Raw genomic sequence first — 17,419 nt, 5'->3', positions numbered from 1 at the left:
AGAGCGAGAGAGTGTCTCTAAAGGCCAATTCCCGTCAAGCCTCCCCAGGCTTCACACAGAGACAACTCCCGCCCTGGGATAAGCGGGGCCTCTCTGACCCTCCAGAGAACGAGGGGTCCACCGAGCAGCCCAAGACCACACAGAACACCACAACTCCGACCAACCTTCACCCCTCCACCCCCGAGCCTGGCACGCACACGGCGGGGAAGGGAATCCAAGCCTGCCTTCTCAAGACCCAGGGAAGTCCGAGATACTTTCCTGAACGTAAATCCTAATGCCAAAGTGGATAAAGATTTTTTTAAATGACTCACAGGCATGTGACCTAGAACCACTGGGGAGAGTAAAGAAAAAAGGTCTAGAAGGCAACAGGCTTTGGAGTGTCCCCCGGGAAAAAGGCTAATGGTACCCCAAGGCCAGTCTGTTAGCCTGACCCCACTGAAGTCATCCAGACAGTCAATAAACTGGTTAAAATGGTAGATTTATGTTGTATATATTTCACCACAATTTACACAGGTGCGCGCGCACACGTATACACGGTGCTGTTTGGAGACAAGGCTGCTCCAGAGAGCATCAATCAGCTACAGAACGTGAACAACTCTTTACTTCAGTACTTCAGCGCAGACCTGCAAACACGAAGACATCCCAGGAACGCTGGACAGAAATAATCCAACGTGTCTTCAAACCTGACCAAGATTCTGAAGATACATCTTCAGAGACCTGGCCGGCAGCATCGGCACTGGGCTTTGTGGCTGGGAAGCAGGAAGGGCGGGGCAGCCACATGGACAACGTCTCCTCTCCCTGTCCTGGCAGCAAGCTCTTTCCCTTCCTGAGTTTCTGAGATTTCTTTCAGATGTGCCCATGTTAATTACACTGACTAGCTGATTCCTCTGGTAAATAACTAGCTGACTGTCAGATCATCTAATGTCTAACATCAGGGAGAGGTTTCCATCTAATTACTAAGATCCTGTATGAGAAACACTCTTCCCGCTACAGGTGAGAGAAAGCCTGACTCAGACTAGCCTAGGCTGAGAGGCAGTTACTACTCGTGAGGGTCAAAGGCAGGGCTGGCTCCAAGGTCGTCTGAATTCAGGGCCCTGGATTTTTCTTTGATCACACTGTCCCCCTCTGCACTGCAGTCTGAGTCAGTTTCATGAAGAAAATGCCTGTCACTAAATGTCTTTGATTATGTCCAGCCCAAAGTTCATCGTCCTAACATGATTCTCACTGACTGGATTTCAAGTTGTTTCTTGGCCAGGCCCTCCTGCTCTTGTTTCATTTTTGTCTCTTCTTGTCCTATGATTTCTAGTTGCTCTTCATGGATGTTAGCTCAGGTCTGAAGCACCTGAAGCACACTTCTCTGACGGTTTTGCCAGGCCCCATCCGCGAATCTCACATGGAGTCAAGGCACGGCTGCATAAGGAGCGGGCTCTGGGAGGGTCTCTCAGCGTGAGATCTTCGTGTTGTGGGACCTGGGTTCCAGCTCCCCTCGAGTAGGAGGTGACGCTGTTGGTGCCGACCTCCCCCCCACCCAGCCTAGGTCCTGTGGTTGCCCCTCTGAGCCTCCCAAGGCCTCAGGCCAGAACTACGTTTCCATGGTGACCGAGGGCCCCTGCTGCCTGCTTCCATTACAGACAGTGCCGATCCTCTTAGAGAACCAACCACCAGACAGAGCCATGCCTTCCAGGTATTGCTTTCTATCCTCCCCGGGCCCACAACTTCCTATAAAGCCCCAGTGTATAGAGGGCAGTTGGCCTCTATACACTGAGGCCAACCCCAGCTTCAGAAAGTGAGTCTGAATCTAGTTCTAATTCGCCTCAACACTTTGGATCCTATCACCGTAACCCACGGGAGCCACGTCTCCTGTGCCACGACCGGCTCAGGGCCTGGAGCACCGCAGGCCGGGGCATCAAGCCAGCTCAAGCTCCCCACACTGGGTACCCCGCTTCTATCCTTAAGGGTATTTTCTTGTTTTGGGGGCCTGGCCATATTTTCTGGTTTATGTTTCTCTGTTTAAATTTATCTTTCCACTGCTGGGTCTGGAGAAGACATATGTCAAAGCATGAGTTTATGCTGCCATCCTAACTGGAAGTCACAATGCATCCGAGAAACGGCTGAACGCCAGGAGGTGAGCCTGGCCGCTCCCCGGGCGCTCCGACAGCACAGACAGGCAAGCGAGCTACGACCCCCGTGCTCTGCATGGGAGTCACCCAGGCCACCGTGGGAGCAGAGCGGAAGCCATCTCTGATGGGAGGTTTGCTGCCGGGATGGCCCCTGCACTGAATGGCAAGCAGGACCCAGCTGTCCAGCTGGCAAGAGCCTCGTCACGAAAGTACAGCGCTGAAGTTGGAGAAGGGCACCCGCAGGCAGGAGTAAGGTGAGGCTGGAGGTGGGCAGAGGCTAGACTAAGGTCCCGCGGACCCCGTAAGGAGTCTGTGCTTCATCCTGAAGGCTCTGGGAGCTGTCTTATTTACAGACTTTGGGGGCCCTGAACAGGGAAGGGGCCAAACTGTTCAAAGTTCCAGGCAGTGCCTGACACAAAGGATGTGCTGCTCAAAATGGGTTTGCTGGGTAAAGAAAAGTCCCTGGGAGAAGGGCCGAAGCTGGGCTGGAGGAGGTTAAGAGTGAGAAGCCAGCTGAGGCCACAGCAAGAACCCTGGGGAGAAGTGAGGGTCTGACCCGAGACCAAGACTAGAGAGACGCAGAACATAGAAGAATTCTCAGGGCGAAATGCAAGGATCCCATGTGCCCCTGCTGTGGCCGTCATCAGCCTTCAAAGGGTCCTCTGGATGCTGTGCTCAGAAGAGCCTGTAAGAGGGTGAGGCCAGATGTGGGGAGGCAGCCTGGCATCGGGAAAGTGCAGGAGAGGCCAGGCGAGTGAGCACACCGCGGGGGGTGGGGGGGGCAGGGCGCGCTGGAGAGTAGAGCCAGCAGGATTTGCCGACAGATCCAACAAATCTGAGAGAAATAAGGGTCCAGGACGATTCCAAGGATTCTGGCAGGAGCGAGGGAAGGATGGAGGCCCCATTCTCTAAGAAGGGAATGTCTACGGGAAGAGCAGGCTTTGAAGGGAGGTCTAAAAGTCCAGTTTCGGACAAGCTTAATTGGAGAGGTTCTAAGGCATTCAAGTGGAGCTGCACCTCCCGGTCTGGACTTCTCGGGGATGCTGGCCGAGGTGGAAGAGTGATCTCATGGCACTGAGCGTGGGCGATAAAAGATGAGGCTTGAGCCCTGTGAGAAGCCAACGCTGGACGGCTTGGAAAAGAGAGGCGGCAGCAAGGGCGGCCACGGGGGGCCAGGAGGGAAGGGGAACACCTTGGAGTCCAATGCTCCAGAAGCAATGGTCACCAGGGTCAATAGCTGCTGGGAGTCATCTGACTGGCCCCTGGTGGGCGGGTCTGCTGAAATGGAGGCCAGCGGTGACCATGACCATAGCAGGTCGGGAGCCCTGGCAGGGCCGAAAGCCTGGGTGGACAGAGGGCAACAGAGGATGGGAGGAGGACGGCAGTGGGCACACTCTCATTCTTTTGAGGGACTTTGAGTTAAGAGGAGAAGAGAAATAGGGCAGTGGTTAAAGGAGACACAGGGTCAAGAGAGCCCTGCTGCAGGAGGGGACAGGGGCTCGCACGCTGACGGCCAGAGTCCAGGGGAGAGGTGGGAGCCAATGGCCACTACCCGAGCAGCCGAGAGCAGGTCAGTCAGCTGGGGCCGTGCAGAGGGTGCCTTTCCCGGGGGCGCCCAGTTCACCCACAGTCAAGGGAAAGGCACTCAAATACGTAGGCACAGATCCAGACACACAGGGAGATGTGTGGTGGGAATTTCTGGAAGTCCTCTTCTAATTTCTTCCAATCTCCCTGAGAAAACAGATGCCTTTGCACTGAGTGGAAGGGTGCACGCGGTGCATTGGGGAGGGGAGGAGGGGCGGGCACCAAGTAGCCACTGAGCAGAGAGGGGGTCGGACACCAGTGCCACGACCGTGGGCATTCGGGTCCACTGCAGGCTGCCAGCGACACCCACGGACAGGGAACGGACTTAACGGGAGCGGGTTTCCGAGTACGGTGAGGTAGGGTGTGGTGTGTGTGTGTGTGTGTGTGTGTGTGTGTGTGCGTGCGTGCGTGCGTGTGTGTGTGTGTGTGTGTGTGCTGAGGTAGGGTGTGGGTGTTCAGGTAGGGTGTGTGTGTGTGTGTGTGTGTGTGTGTGTGTGTGATGATAATGGACCACGGAATTTCCGTGGGTAAAGAAGACAAGGGAGACATGGGAAGGGCGAAGGACCACAACAAGGTGGTAGGGTAGCAGCCTGTAGGCCCCAGGAGGGTTGAATTTCGGGGTTTTATTTTCCAAAGTCCTGCCATCTATCATGAATACATTTCACTGCCTTTAAGTGAAATATGGAGTCAAAGCATAACAAGTGCACACTGCAAGTTTGTGGGCTGGCGGGGGCGGGAGGAGCTTGAAGACGCCTGTACACGCCGGCTGCGCGCAACTAGCGATTCACACATTCACCCACCTAGGAGCTAGAAGGGATCGCCATCTAGCCCCACTTCCACACGCAAGCCTTTTTCCGTAGTCACTTTTCCTTTAACTCTTTCATCACCAGAAGCAAGCCTATGTCTTTTACATACAAAGTTTCCTCAAGTTTTTCCTAATAGCTCCAAACTGTCTTCATTCACCTATTAAGAGAATATTTAATTCCCAACATTTTGGCTAAATATAAGTGTTTCTTACAATAAATTCAACAGCTAAAACCATTCTACGATATACTGCTTTGAATATGGTAGAAAAAAATTTACAGAACTTCACAATTATTTTTACTCCGTAAAGAAAAACCTTTCTCTTTGCTCAAAAGAATTCAACCGAAAAAGTATCAAAGCACATTTAAACTTAGGAGTTTAGATAAACATTAGACAGGAAATTCCAAAGTTTAAGATTCCAAAAGCATGTTCATATGTGCACTGTTTGTGTTATCATTGCAGAAAAAAACTGTAGAGCCTGAATAAATCCCAAATACATGCAATAAACGATCTACTCTATCACCATGACAGGAACCTAACTGTCAGCATCTAAATTTTTTTCTCTTTAGAAAAAAATGTCTGTTTAAAAAGTACTGTAAGCCAGTTAAAAGTGACATTCTATTTACTGTAATTAAAGTTTGAAGTATTCTTTGAAACGGAACAGATACAACAATCACTGGAGTATTTTCAGTTTAAAATATAAGTCTGCACAATACAGATTTGTATTTCCATTTGACATTTTCTAGGACTGAGACGAGGGAAAATAACATTCAACCACTAAAATCAATTTAAGAACTTGATTTCACATAATGCGTGAAAATGCCGATAATTATCATTTCTGGATCTAGATAATAGGATCAGATTACATGAACCAGACATGACTGATCAACGTCCATGATCAAGAGACTTTCCCAGTGGCGCAGTGGTTAAGAATCCGCCTGCCAATGGACATGGGTTCAAGCCCTGCTCCAGGAAGATCCCACATGCCGCAGAGTAACTAAGCCCACGTGCCACCTACTAAGTCTGTGCTCTAGAGCCCTCGAGCCATAACTACTGAGCCTGTGCGCCACAACTACTGAGCCTGCATTCTAGAGCCCGCAAGCCACACCTACTGAGCCCACGTGCCTAAAGCCAGTGCTCCACAACAAGAGAAGCCACCACAATGAGAAGCCCGCACACTGCAATGAAGAGTAGCCCCCACTCGCCGCAACTAGAGAAAGCCCGCGTGCAGCACCAAGACTCAACACAGCCAAAAATAAGTAAATAAAAATAAATCAATTTATTAAAAAAAAAAAGTAAGTCCTATGGATCAGATGCAACATTTGGTTCTAGAAGCGATGACCATTCTCTCTTCCCAGACACCAAGGGAAGTGGGAAGCAGCAGGGTCTGGCCACTTCCTACCCTCACGTGGTCCCGACACCCTTCCCGTGTTCTTTACCTGACCATCCGTGTTACGGTTCTACATCTTCTATTCTCTATAATCTCCACCAATAGCTCTGTTTTATTTTTAAATTACGTTTCATTATTTTTGCTAACCTGCTGAAACAAGACTAAAGCTTCGCTGGAGGCAAAAAGTATATGTCCTCTTACTGTAGGGACACGGAGTATAATAAAGAATGGAAATGGGGTCTAATTTTTAGCAAACTAAAATGAACACCTGAAAAACTGACTTGCAGAACTGACTTAGTTTATCTTCTGACGGAAGCTATTGATATTGGCCACAGTCCTAGGTTTAAAAGCGTGTCAAAGTTTGAACTGAAAGAAAATTAGAAGTTTATACATTAAAATGAATCAGCAAATCATATTTGAAACTCTAATGTGTTGATTAAAATATGCTTGGAAAGGTTATGTATAACTATCTACTTATTCTGCGACCTAATGATGGGAGAAGAAGGACAGAGGGACACTTGGAAAAAAGACAAACTTTACACCTGTGCAAAATCTGAGTCATGAGCTCACTAGACATATTTAAAGCCGTGAATGCAATAGCACTGGATTTTCAATTACTGATTATTGCAAGCAACAGAGCAAAATGCATAAGCAGTTCAAAAGTCCCAATATATCTGATTTATTTTTTCTCGTTTCTAAGAATAGATACTGACAAAATTTATGCTCATACTTAGCATTTGGCAATTACGCAATTGAGACTGTATACTCTGAACCTAACAAACATGGTGCAGAGCAGTACTGCAATGCGATCTCAATTGGGTTAAAAGCAAACACAAACTTGTATTTCTTTCTTTTTTTTTTTTTTTTGCGGTATGCGAGCCTCTCACTGTTGTGGCCTCTCCCGTTGCGGAGCACAGGCTCCGGACACGCAGGCTCAGTGGCCATGGCTCACGGGCCCAGCCGCTCCACGGCATGTGGGATCTTCCCCGACCGGGGCACGAACCCGTGTCCCCTGCATCGGCAGGCGGACTCTCAACCAGTGCGCCACCAGGGAAGCCCCAACTTGTATTTCTTATTTAAAATATAGATGGACACCCACCAAACTGTTAATGCAGATTATCCACTATGGATGCGAAAGTGGGCCGGAAATGAGTCTGTCTTTTTAACTTATATTCCTGTTTAATTTCAATTAAGTACGTACTCGCTTTTTCTTAAAAAAAAAAAAAATACCAGGGACTTCCCTGACAGTCCAGTGGTTAGGACTCAGTGCTTTCACTGCCGGGACCCGGGTTCAATCCCTGGTCAGGGAACTAAGATCCCACAAGCCGTGCGGTGCAGCCAAAAAAAAAATAATAATAAATTTAAAAATTAAAACAAAAAGAATGAAATCATTAGCCCAACTTATTAAAAAAAAAAAAGGCCAATCTTCACTTCCTTCTTCCTTTCTAAACAAGGTTAAAACTACAGGGCACGAGCAAATACAGGCCGCCTACGTGGACGTAAGCTGTCCAGATACTTTCCCCCAAAGTCGCCGTATCTCAATCTCTAATTCTTTCTCCTGCTCTCCCACTCATCACTACAAGGTGGCCTCAGCCTCCAGCCTCACTGAATGAGCTCTGGCTGACACACCAGCACCACCCCTGTCTCCACTGAACCCAGTCCAGCTTCAGTGCTCACCTACCCCGCCCTATGGGGGAGCTTCTGAACCCTCCCCTTCCCACTTTCTTCCCCCTTGTCCTGGTCCCTAGTTCTCTGCTCATCTCATAACGGCTGGTGCTCCGGGGGCTCTGTCTGAGGTCCCCTGTTCACCCTACACACCATGCCTGTCTGACCTGTGTCAGGCTTCACCCCCCCCGTGCCGGGTCACTGTCCAACTGCCCACCATGCACCTCCACTCGGCTGTCTTCCAGGACCTCATCATCTTCCTCCTGGCCCCCAGAGTAGAGGAGACCACATGGCCTCCCTCCTTTTCCTCCATGTTTGCCAACTGCTGGGCCTGCTAATTCGATCTCACACTTGCATCTCCTAGACTGGCCACTGCCGCCACCTCCTCCGCCTGGGCTGCCGGCCTCTCTGCCCCAAAGAAACCCGGACCCATTAGGAGTCACTCCGAGCTACCCGTTTCCTCCAACCTCCGGCAGCCGCCAGTCTGCTTGCTGTCTCTAGGCACGTGCCTATTCTGGACATTCCACACATATGGACTTGGACAATACTTGTCCTCTCGTGTCTGGATTCTGTCACTCAGTGTAATGTTTCCAAGGTTCATCCACGTTGCAGTGTGTGTCGTGCCTCATTCATTTTTGTGCCTCAATAATAATTCCAGTATGCGGATGCAGCACGGTTTGTCAATCCATTCACTGGTTAGTGGGCATTTGGGTTGCTTGTGCTTTTTAACTATCATGAATCATGCTACTATGAACATTCCTGCACAAGTTTTTATGTGGATTTATACTTTGGTTTTGGGGCATACAGAGCAGTAGACATACTTCTCCACAATGTAAATGAGTGAACTGTTCCATTTCTGTTTCTAAATTCCAATTTAAATATCCAGCTATCTCAGTCATCACTCCTTTCTTCTTTGGAATGTATTTTCTTTTAGGCAAAAATTGGGATTTCCTCATGGACAGTAATTATAAGTTTTGCTTCACATATTTTTATCTTTCTGCTAAAGAGCAAACCAAAATGTTTTTGGTTGTTATTAGCATTTCAGTATTTAAACACACATAGTTTCTTACAATTAGTCAAGATAATCTGAAAAATAAATGCACATGTGTATTTCAAAACCACCTGAATATAAGTATGAATGCATATTTCATATGTTTTAGAAACAAGTGTATAATGTCAGTGAAATATCACAGGCGAAAACATTCTAATTAAATTTAAAAAACTGAGCCTGGGGGTTGAGGGAGAATCAAACCAATGAAGTAAAAAAATCAAGGGCAGAAATCCTTCATTCAACTAGGAATGAGGACCTCCTGAGCTCTAAAACACGGGAAGCAACAAAAGGAGGGCACAACATGAAGTATGTTAACATCCAGTTTGTATTTATATAATGTTTCAAATTTCCCAATAAAGCCGGTTATGTGGTTTTTAGCACTACTCATGCTTACTAGAGTATAAAGCAGTTTTCATCTTCAAATATTTCATTTCATAGATCTATGCGTGTCCCAAGACATTACTGAATCATAAAGAAACTGTCTTCAGAGTATGAGACCAGAAACTGCCTGTCTGACCTTGACTATCTAAACCACCATTAGCAACAGCATAAAGTCCATATTTCCACAGAGATGTTTCTTTTCAGCTGTAACAAACTTTTAAAAAACAGTAATAGCAGCAGCAATGGAAGGGGGCTTAGGACAGAGCTTTTTTAACACAAACCTTCAAAAAATATATATATTTTTGAAACAGTAATAAAGGTATACATAAGAAAAGTCTCCCTTGCAGCCCAGTTTGCTCTTCCACACAATAGGTAATTAAAGTCATGGGTTTCTTGCTTATCTAGAATTGTGTGTGTGTGTGTGTGTGTGTGTGTGTGTATATATATATATATATATATATATATATATATGCCAATAAATACATCCATTTCCCTTTGCTTTTCTTCGGTTAAGGATATAACCTGAAGATGTTTCCATATCAGTTCATGATGTCCTCTTCCTTTTTTATAGCTGCAATGATTGCACATACCAATGAATTCAAAAGCCCTAATTTATTTTTTATTCACTTGCTGATGGACATTTGTTTGTGTTTCCAATCTTCTGCTATTACAAATAACATGGTAACAAATAATCCTGCGCATATATCATTTTGCATGTGTGCCAAATATATCTGTGGGATAATCTGAGAATTTCTGAGTCAAAGGATGTTGATCATTTTAAAATATACTGTTAAATTATTCCTCACTGGCCAGCAATGTGTGAAAACATGTTTCCTTATAGTCCCACCATCCTGGGTGTTATTAAACCTCGGTGTCAATTTTCCTTTTTTGGATCCATCCTCCTTCCCTCCTGCCTATCACATCAAAGTCTCCAAAACCTTTTCCTATGCTAGACACCAAATGCAAGCCCGGCACCCGGTGTGAGCAAGAGGTAACACGTTCTCTGGAGCATCCTTCGCTCCCCTGACCCTCTCACGGCCGGGGAATTATGCTGACATTTCTCTTACAAAGAAGGCTCAGCTCGTTCGTGAGGTTATTACACGTCCTCATTTTCTCACCTGACAATCTGTAACACAAACGGCACATTTTCCTTATTTCAGTTACTGTTATTTATTTTTCTTGGATCAAATACAAGTGAGACTGGTCTGTTTTTTACTTACCCTGATGCATCCTGACATCCCTATCCTTTCCTATAGAATGGCCTCTGATCATCATCTCTTACACCCAAACATCCGTTAGCAGGAACACAAACACCTGACTTGTGTCTGCTAGTGCAGTCATGCCCCAACACGTACATAACAAAATACTTCACTGTAAACTGATTTTTAAAATTCACTTTATATTACAATTAGGGTATTGTACTGATTTCTTAAAATCATGTGTTCAGGTACATTTTAAAATGGATATAATTTTATGATAGCACAGATTATAATTTAAAATATTGTAAAAAGGAGCTATTGTATTGCTCTAAGGTACACACCTAGAAACAGACCTGCTGGGTCAAAGGGTTATGTAATTTAATTCTCAATGTTTCTCATGTGATAAACTACAGTGTACTAAAGAAATATTACTTTCACTGCTTTTGGCATCTCTTTGTATATTTTATAATTTACAGGGTTTTGATGTCCTGACAAAAAGAAGATCACAACAACTATAACTAAGTCCACTGATGAGGAAGACTGCTTGCACAGGTTCAGCCTGCATGGTCACCTTCACAGTCCTGGGCAAGGTGAGGACTGCACTACTACTTTTTAAACATAAAACATCATTTGCAAAAAAAAATTTTTTTAAGCATATATTTTGTTCAAATGTCACCACAATTTCTCCACTTATAATCTTTGCCTTTTCTTTTTTTTTTTTTTTTTGAGGTACACGGGCCTCTCACTGTTATGGCCTCTCCCGTTGCGGAGCACAGGCTCCGGACGCACAGGCTCAGTGGCCATGGCTCACGGGCCTAGCTAATCCACGGCACGTGGGATCCTCCCGGACCAGGGCACGAACCCGTGTCCCCTGCATCGGCAGGCGGACTCTCAACCACTGCGCCACCAGGGAAGCCCAGAATCTTTGCCTTTTCTAACCTCCCCATGGCAATAAAGGGCAAATTAAAATATTTTGCTATTATGTAACAGTAAAAATAATCGCAAACCTATGATTATATACCTGAATATCCAAATTATTTATTTAAATATTACATATACAGCATACATGCCCAAATATAAGGCAATTTCAAGTAAAATTCAATCCCCCTGGTTTCCCATTAAGACAACTGCCAAAAGTTTTCCGGCCACTTTAACAGATGCTTTCAGGAATGCAGATTAAACAGCCGACTCTGACTCAGGCTCAGTCCTACACATTTATGAAAATAAATAGACAGAACTACTTATTCTAGTTGCATGCTAAGTTATTATACCTAATATGCTTATATTCCATCTACAGTCACATCACATGGACTCAGAACATTTCTGAGAGGTCCTTTAACCATGTTTTCTTCTCTTTGCTGGGAAACAGTGGTTCACCTGCTAGTGAGCCATTTGGGAATCATCGACGCCAACCACCATGTGGGCATCCCCGAGCACCTACGTTAAGAAAACAACACGGCGCGCTCCAGCTGCAGGACACCAGGTGGATCACTGCCCCGTCACTCCCACGGCCGAGCTCCAGATCCTGCCGCAGCCTCCTGGCAATGGTGGCACCATCAGAACATGGCACAGAGAAATGTCTGGGAGTGGTGGGAGGCTGCCATCAGGGTTTGAGGCGCGCTGAACTTGAGAAGGAAGCCAAGGCCATCCTGGGGGAAGGACAGCACGCCTGAGGAGCATCTCCACTCCTCTGGTGAGATGACACCATGCTGCTCTCCCCGGCCCCGCTCGGGAACTGCCGTACAGTTTACAGCTTAGCAAGTCTCCTGAAAAACCTTATGGTGGTGTGCTCCTGGCCTTTCTGATTTAGTCACAATTTTAGAATATTTCAGGCTTGTCATTAGCTCCTAGTAGCACCTCTATTTTGCAAAAAAAAAAAAAACCAAAAAGCCACAATCAACTCTTTTACATGTGATTAAGCACTCTGTGAAATTACTTCATGACCTTTATTAACTTAGAACACCCTAGATGTGTTAAATTAGGTGTAGGAGCCTTCGGACCCCACCTTCCAGGGCCCTCATAGTATCAGCAAACACAACTGCACAGAAGGGGTTATAAGACAGAACCTCCTCTGTTGCCCTGTGAGACTGCACTGTCGACAGGAAGAGAATTTTCCATCAAATTCCCAGCAGGTACTATTGAAGAGCAGCTCTCTGACACGCAACAGGGTCAGCTAACACTGCACCTGACTCTGCTCTAAAGCTACAATGTGACTCTGAAAGAACTCAAAAAACAATTATGGGGAATCATGGCCACCTTTTAACAGACACGGGGGACCGCGACTGAAAGCTCAAGGCTCAGCGCACAGAAGACCAAGGACAACCGAGCGGGCTGCTTTCCTGATACACCAGACTGAAGACAGGTATCTCGGGGTGAATCAAAGGTCTCGGTATAAAACCATAACTGAAAGTACTTTATTAGGGGCTTCCTCTTGCGGCTCCACTCTGCCTAGTCAATAGAAATACAAGTTTAAGAATGAGTAGTCTCAGAGTATCTACGGCTACGTTTATAGCATTTCCTGAAATTCTGCTGACGAGCCAAAGAAACACAAATGCTGCAGTGTTTCAGGCCACAGAGCAAAGGCTGAAAGTAATAAGTACAAATGAACTTGAAAAAGGCTTCTGATTCTCTGTCATGCAGCTTTCATAACAAGAATGACATTGCCTACTAGAAGACCACAAAGCTGATTGGTGGAAATGATACAGATAAAGGGTTGATTGTCGACAAAATGTCTCGGCTGCCTGCAGATCCGCCCCTCTGCCTGTCCAGAGTCTGCCCGTCCATCACCATCCTCCCCCAGAAGCTGTCAGACAACCAGGTCTGCTCCTGGTCACCACTTCCCCGGGGCCACACTCTCAAGGCCTTTGTCAACCGTTCTCTTCCCAGCCCCGTGCTGAGGACCATCCCCACACTGTGTCAGGGCCGCACCCCCATCACCGTCCCGCCTTCCCCACCTGCTGACCTGCAGGCCCAGCCCCACACCCTCCCGCAGGATGAACACAGGGTCGCGCGGGCTGGGCTTGACCACCCATCTCCCGCTTAGGCTCCCCCAGGCCTCCGCCACCGCTTCACTGTGCAGACCCCAGTCTACTCGGGGTAAAGACGTGCCCCCTCACTACTGAAACCCCAGCCCCCCAAAGGCTCTAGCAACACACCAGTGATCAGGCAATAGCTTTGTATGGAAACAAATCAGTAACATACTACCTCTGACAGCAAATATTACTACTCTGTAACCTTCTTAACCTTTTGTGGGTCTGTGTATTCATGTCTTGCAAACCAGTCTGACAAGAGCCCCCTGTTACAACAGTTTTACCCTCTAATTTAACAAGAAGACACCTGAGAATGAAACAAAGGCCAGCTACAAAACCATAACTGAAGGTACTTTATTAGGGTTCCTCTGTGGCTCTAGTAAGCTTAGTAGGGTAGGAACACAGGCCTAAGGATGAGTAGCCCTGGAAAACACCAGCTGGACAACACCAGCAATTTCTGAGGTGCTACTCTAAGTACACGTAGATGTACACGTACACGTAGATGTATTAATGGCAATAGCGCTATTTTTGTTTGCTGCTTTATGGTTTTCAAAGTATTTTCACATATGTTATCACATTTTATTCTCAACCACCCAGTAAGGTGCTCATAATGACCTCATTTTACAAATTATAATACTGGCCCAGGCAGGTTAGTGAAGTGCAAAGGTCACTCAGTTAATAAGTGGCTTGGGACTGAGAACTCAATACAGACAATATGTTATCTTCAGGGGAAGATAACACAGTAAGTATCAACACCAAGGCCACATGTTGGTAAGCAGAGGATTGAAGACTTGAAACAGGTGGGGAGGGGGGTGGAGAGAAGGAAAGACTGGTGGACAAGAAAAATATCACTCAGCAGTTAGTGAAAAGGAAGGGACTGTTACAGTCAACCAATAACTTCACCACCATCAGCACGTGGAAAGAAAGAGGGCAGCTACATATCCCCCAGGATATCTTTCTGTGATTTCTTTTGCCCCCCTCAAGGATGGCCTTGATATATACCCAAGCCTACTTACTTCATCTGTGTTTTTCTTCAAGCTGATGACATTTTTAAAAGCTGAAGAAAAGTAAAAGGAATAAAAAGTAACACCGGCCCCAGGCATCAGACTCCATCTTCTCCTAGAGATGGGACAGATGCTGAATCCCAGTAGGAACTAGAGGTGTGAGAACAGATCTCACAGGGTTGACCTCGGCCTTGAGACACAGGTGGGGTTTTGAAAAAAGGGAGCGGGAAAGGGACTCCACAAGCAGGGAATTGTGTAGGCCAAGGTGTGAGGGAAGGGGAGCAAAAAGACTGGTGTGGCTGGAACGAAGGGGTATTTACAGAGGGAAATGGTGTGGGAAGGCTGAAGAAAGCCAGATCGTGGAGTTGTGAGTGCCACACAAAGAGCTTAGGTTTTGCCTCTGCTACCAGGGGTGGGTGCTGCAGAAACCTGCGCGCAGCAAAGGTGCAGGTTAACCTGGGGGCTGTAACAAGCGTGCTGGAGGGACTGGAAAGGGGAGAGGGTGCATCACGGAGGTTCGAGGCATGGAGGGGCCAAGCAGCGATACCAGAATACAGGAGAAAATAAAAACAACATTAGGAAAGAAAAACCGAAGCAGCGCTGAGTGGTCCTGGAGGGTGAGAAGGGAAGGAAAGGCGAGGCACGGAGAGCTGGGAGGGGAGGTGGGAGGGGAGGAGCAAGGAGGACGTATGGCGCAACCCTGGATATGAGACGCAGCAGGAGAGCCTGGGTCACATCTAAAGGATGTGACAAAGCTTGGGGCTGGGGCGTGAAAGGTGCATCACAGACTTGGGGATGAAGACACAGCCGTGGCAGTCACCTTCAAAAGGGGGATGCCGAGCCCACAGAGGTGAACGAATCTGCACGACTACAGAAAAGGGGCAGAAGAAGGCTAGGATTTTAATGTATTTCCTAGTCACGAGCACATGCCTAGGATAAAATGAAAATAATTATCCAACTATCTTTGGGTAGCAAGTGCTTCCTTTCCCTCAATTCTTTCCACAGAGGTTTTCCAAACATGGAAAAAAAAGAACCTAACACCTGCCAGTGAGCACAGGAAATACACAAAGACGAGAACACGAGCTCCCTCTACATTACTGACAATTTTTAAAGTTACTTTAAATTAGGATTATGTGTGTCAGATTGCTTTTCTGTAGTATTACTATAAAACTTCCAGTGAGAGAATCTTAAGATGAAGTTAACTGAAGCAACACCAGTAGCGTTTCAAAGCACAGGAAACACACATTCCAAGTCAACACCAAAGACCTTCATTTCTTCGTTGAGTGCAGTGAAATCGTCTGAGCAGCAGGGTGGGGTGCCAGCCTGGAGGTCACTTACTAAACGGGCTATAGCCTGAGCACCTGCAGGCACACCAGAGAACATCTCACTTCCTGGCAGCACCGGCCCTTTTAATAACAGTCATTAATCGTGAAAACACTATTTCAGCGGGGAAACAAAGAGGAAAGCACCGGACACTCAAGGGTTTGTACAAAGCGCGCAGAACCTATCAGCAGGAATATGCTTTCGAGCAATCTCTTAATTCATCGTTAAACTTTTTGGGACCAAGTATTTCTCTGGTTTGCACAAGAAAACAACCTTGGAATGTACATTCTTCCCAACTTAAACCCTTTGTTCTAACCACCCACCACTCGCCCCCCATGGACCTTTCTACGCTCAGGTCATGTTCAGGCACCCTGCTACGCAAGCCAAAAGGGCAGCGCTTCTAGTTTGTGGAACTTTCTCCTTGAAATGGAGCACAGATAACCAGGAGCAGGAATAAAACAGCAAAAGACTCTGTGATGCCACAGGAGGCCGCCGGGAGGGGCACCCGACTTCAATCTCTATTTACTGTGTTCTTTTCTCTCTCCAGCAGGTCAGGGCGGAGGAGAGATGGACGTGGCGACTGTCCCTGAAAATCCCAGCCAGGCAGTCTTCGCTGTGTGCCACCTAAGCAAACGCCACGCTGCTTTCTGACACTGTCAACGCGCATGGTCATACTGTTGCCACGTGGCATCTATTTTAGCCACGCAGCCTCGGAGCCCCCTTCCCACGGCTGGGAAGTGGTCTGTCCTTGAGGAACGGCTTGTGACCCAGAGGACGAGGCAGAAGCACCAGCCCCCTGCTCTCCTGGCCTCTCCCACATCTGGGGACAGCGCAGAACAGCCCCAGGCCCACCAATCACAGGCCTGGAGCCCAGACTCCGAACGGGAAGCAACAAGCGGTGCCCAGAGGTGGTCATGCATCCGAGGCTCCGGGCAATGGTGTGGGCAGTGCAGGTGCAGTTTCCGGACAAGCAGCTTCACCAGAGCCTCGCACAGCAGGACAGGGCTCGTGGCCTCCAGGCCCGGCGCCCCCACCTTCCCCGAGACGCTGGGAACTACTCAGTGTGTGCACAGCCATTTATTTTTCTGCATGGATCACCCAGGCAGTCTGCAACTAAGCCCCCCAACTTAGCATGCTTGCTTTCCTCAACGCGGAACTTCACCCATTTTCCTCAGTGAGAAGCATGAATGAGCGTGAGAAACGCCACTGCCTTTCTGACGTCACCCCACCCCGCGGGCACGCTGGATGGGGGCAGAGACTGTTACTCTGTGCATCTTACAGCTGACATTGTTTGAACTTCCTTTTTTTCACTTGCCTCCTTTTTTCCCCTAGTAACTTTGGGAACCCAGAAGGAAAGGGCCCCTCATCATCGCCACACTCCCTGACGCTGTTCAGCAGAACACCGGCTAACGCCTCCCGCTCTGCTCGGAGCCCAGGCACTCTTGGGAGGGCTTCTTGGACACGCTCAGGGTGGCGTCACCGCAGCCTGTGAAGCAGCTCTCAGCACAGGCGGCAAAGTGAGGGCCCAGCCCCAGAGCCCATGCTCTTAGTTAAGCACGGCCTCCAACTCACACAGTAAGAAAAAGCGGCTCCCTCCACACAGGCAAAAACAAACGCGGTGAAGAAAGTCCTTGCAATTTCCCTCCCATCATCTGATTCCTTGCCCTTCTCACAAAACCTCCATTCTTACACTCACGGTAGGAATCACATCCCATCCAAATGCACCAGGATGTTTCTCGTTGAGTGGCTAAAGGACGCGGCCTCGGCCCGGAGAGAGACGTCCGGAGGGGCAGAGCGTCTGCTCAGGACCAGCTGTGCCCCCAGCATCACTCCTCACTCTTCGGCCCCAGCTGCGGTGAAAACCACAGC

The 17,419-nt window shown here is 47.7% G+C and overlaps 1 protein-coding gene across 1 annotated transcript in view; it reads right to left on the bottom strand.

Moving 5' to 3' along the window:
- Nucleotides 1–17,419, bottom strand: part of PPFIA1 (PTPRF interacting protein alpha 1) — an 89,660-nt gene that overhangs the window by 53,765 nt on the left and 18,476 nt on the right. The window lies entirely within an intron of this gene.

Source organism: Leucopleurus acutus (assembly GCF_964270905.1).
Source record: "Leucopleurus acutus genome assembly, chromosome: 8".
NCBI classification, from domain to species: Eukaryota; Metazoa; Chordata; class Mammalia; order Artiodactyla; family Delphinidae; genus Leucopleurus; species Leucopleurus acutus.
The sequence above is the reverse complement of the archived record's forward strand: the minus strand, read 5'-3'. Positions and strand labels throughout refer to the sequence as shown.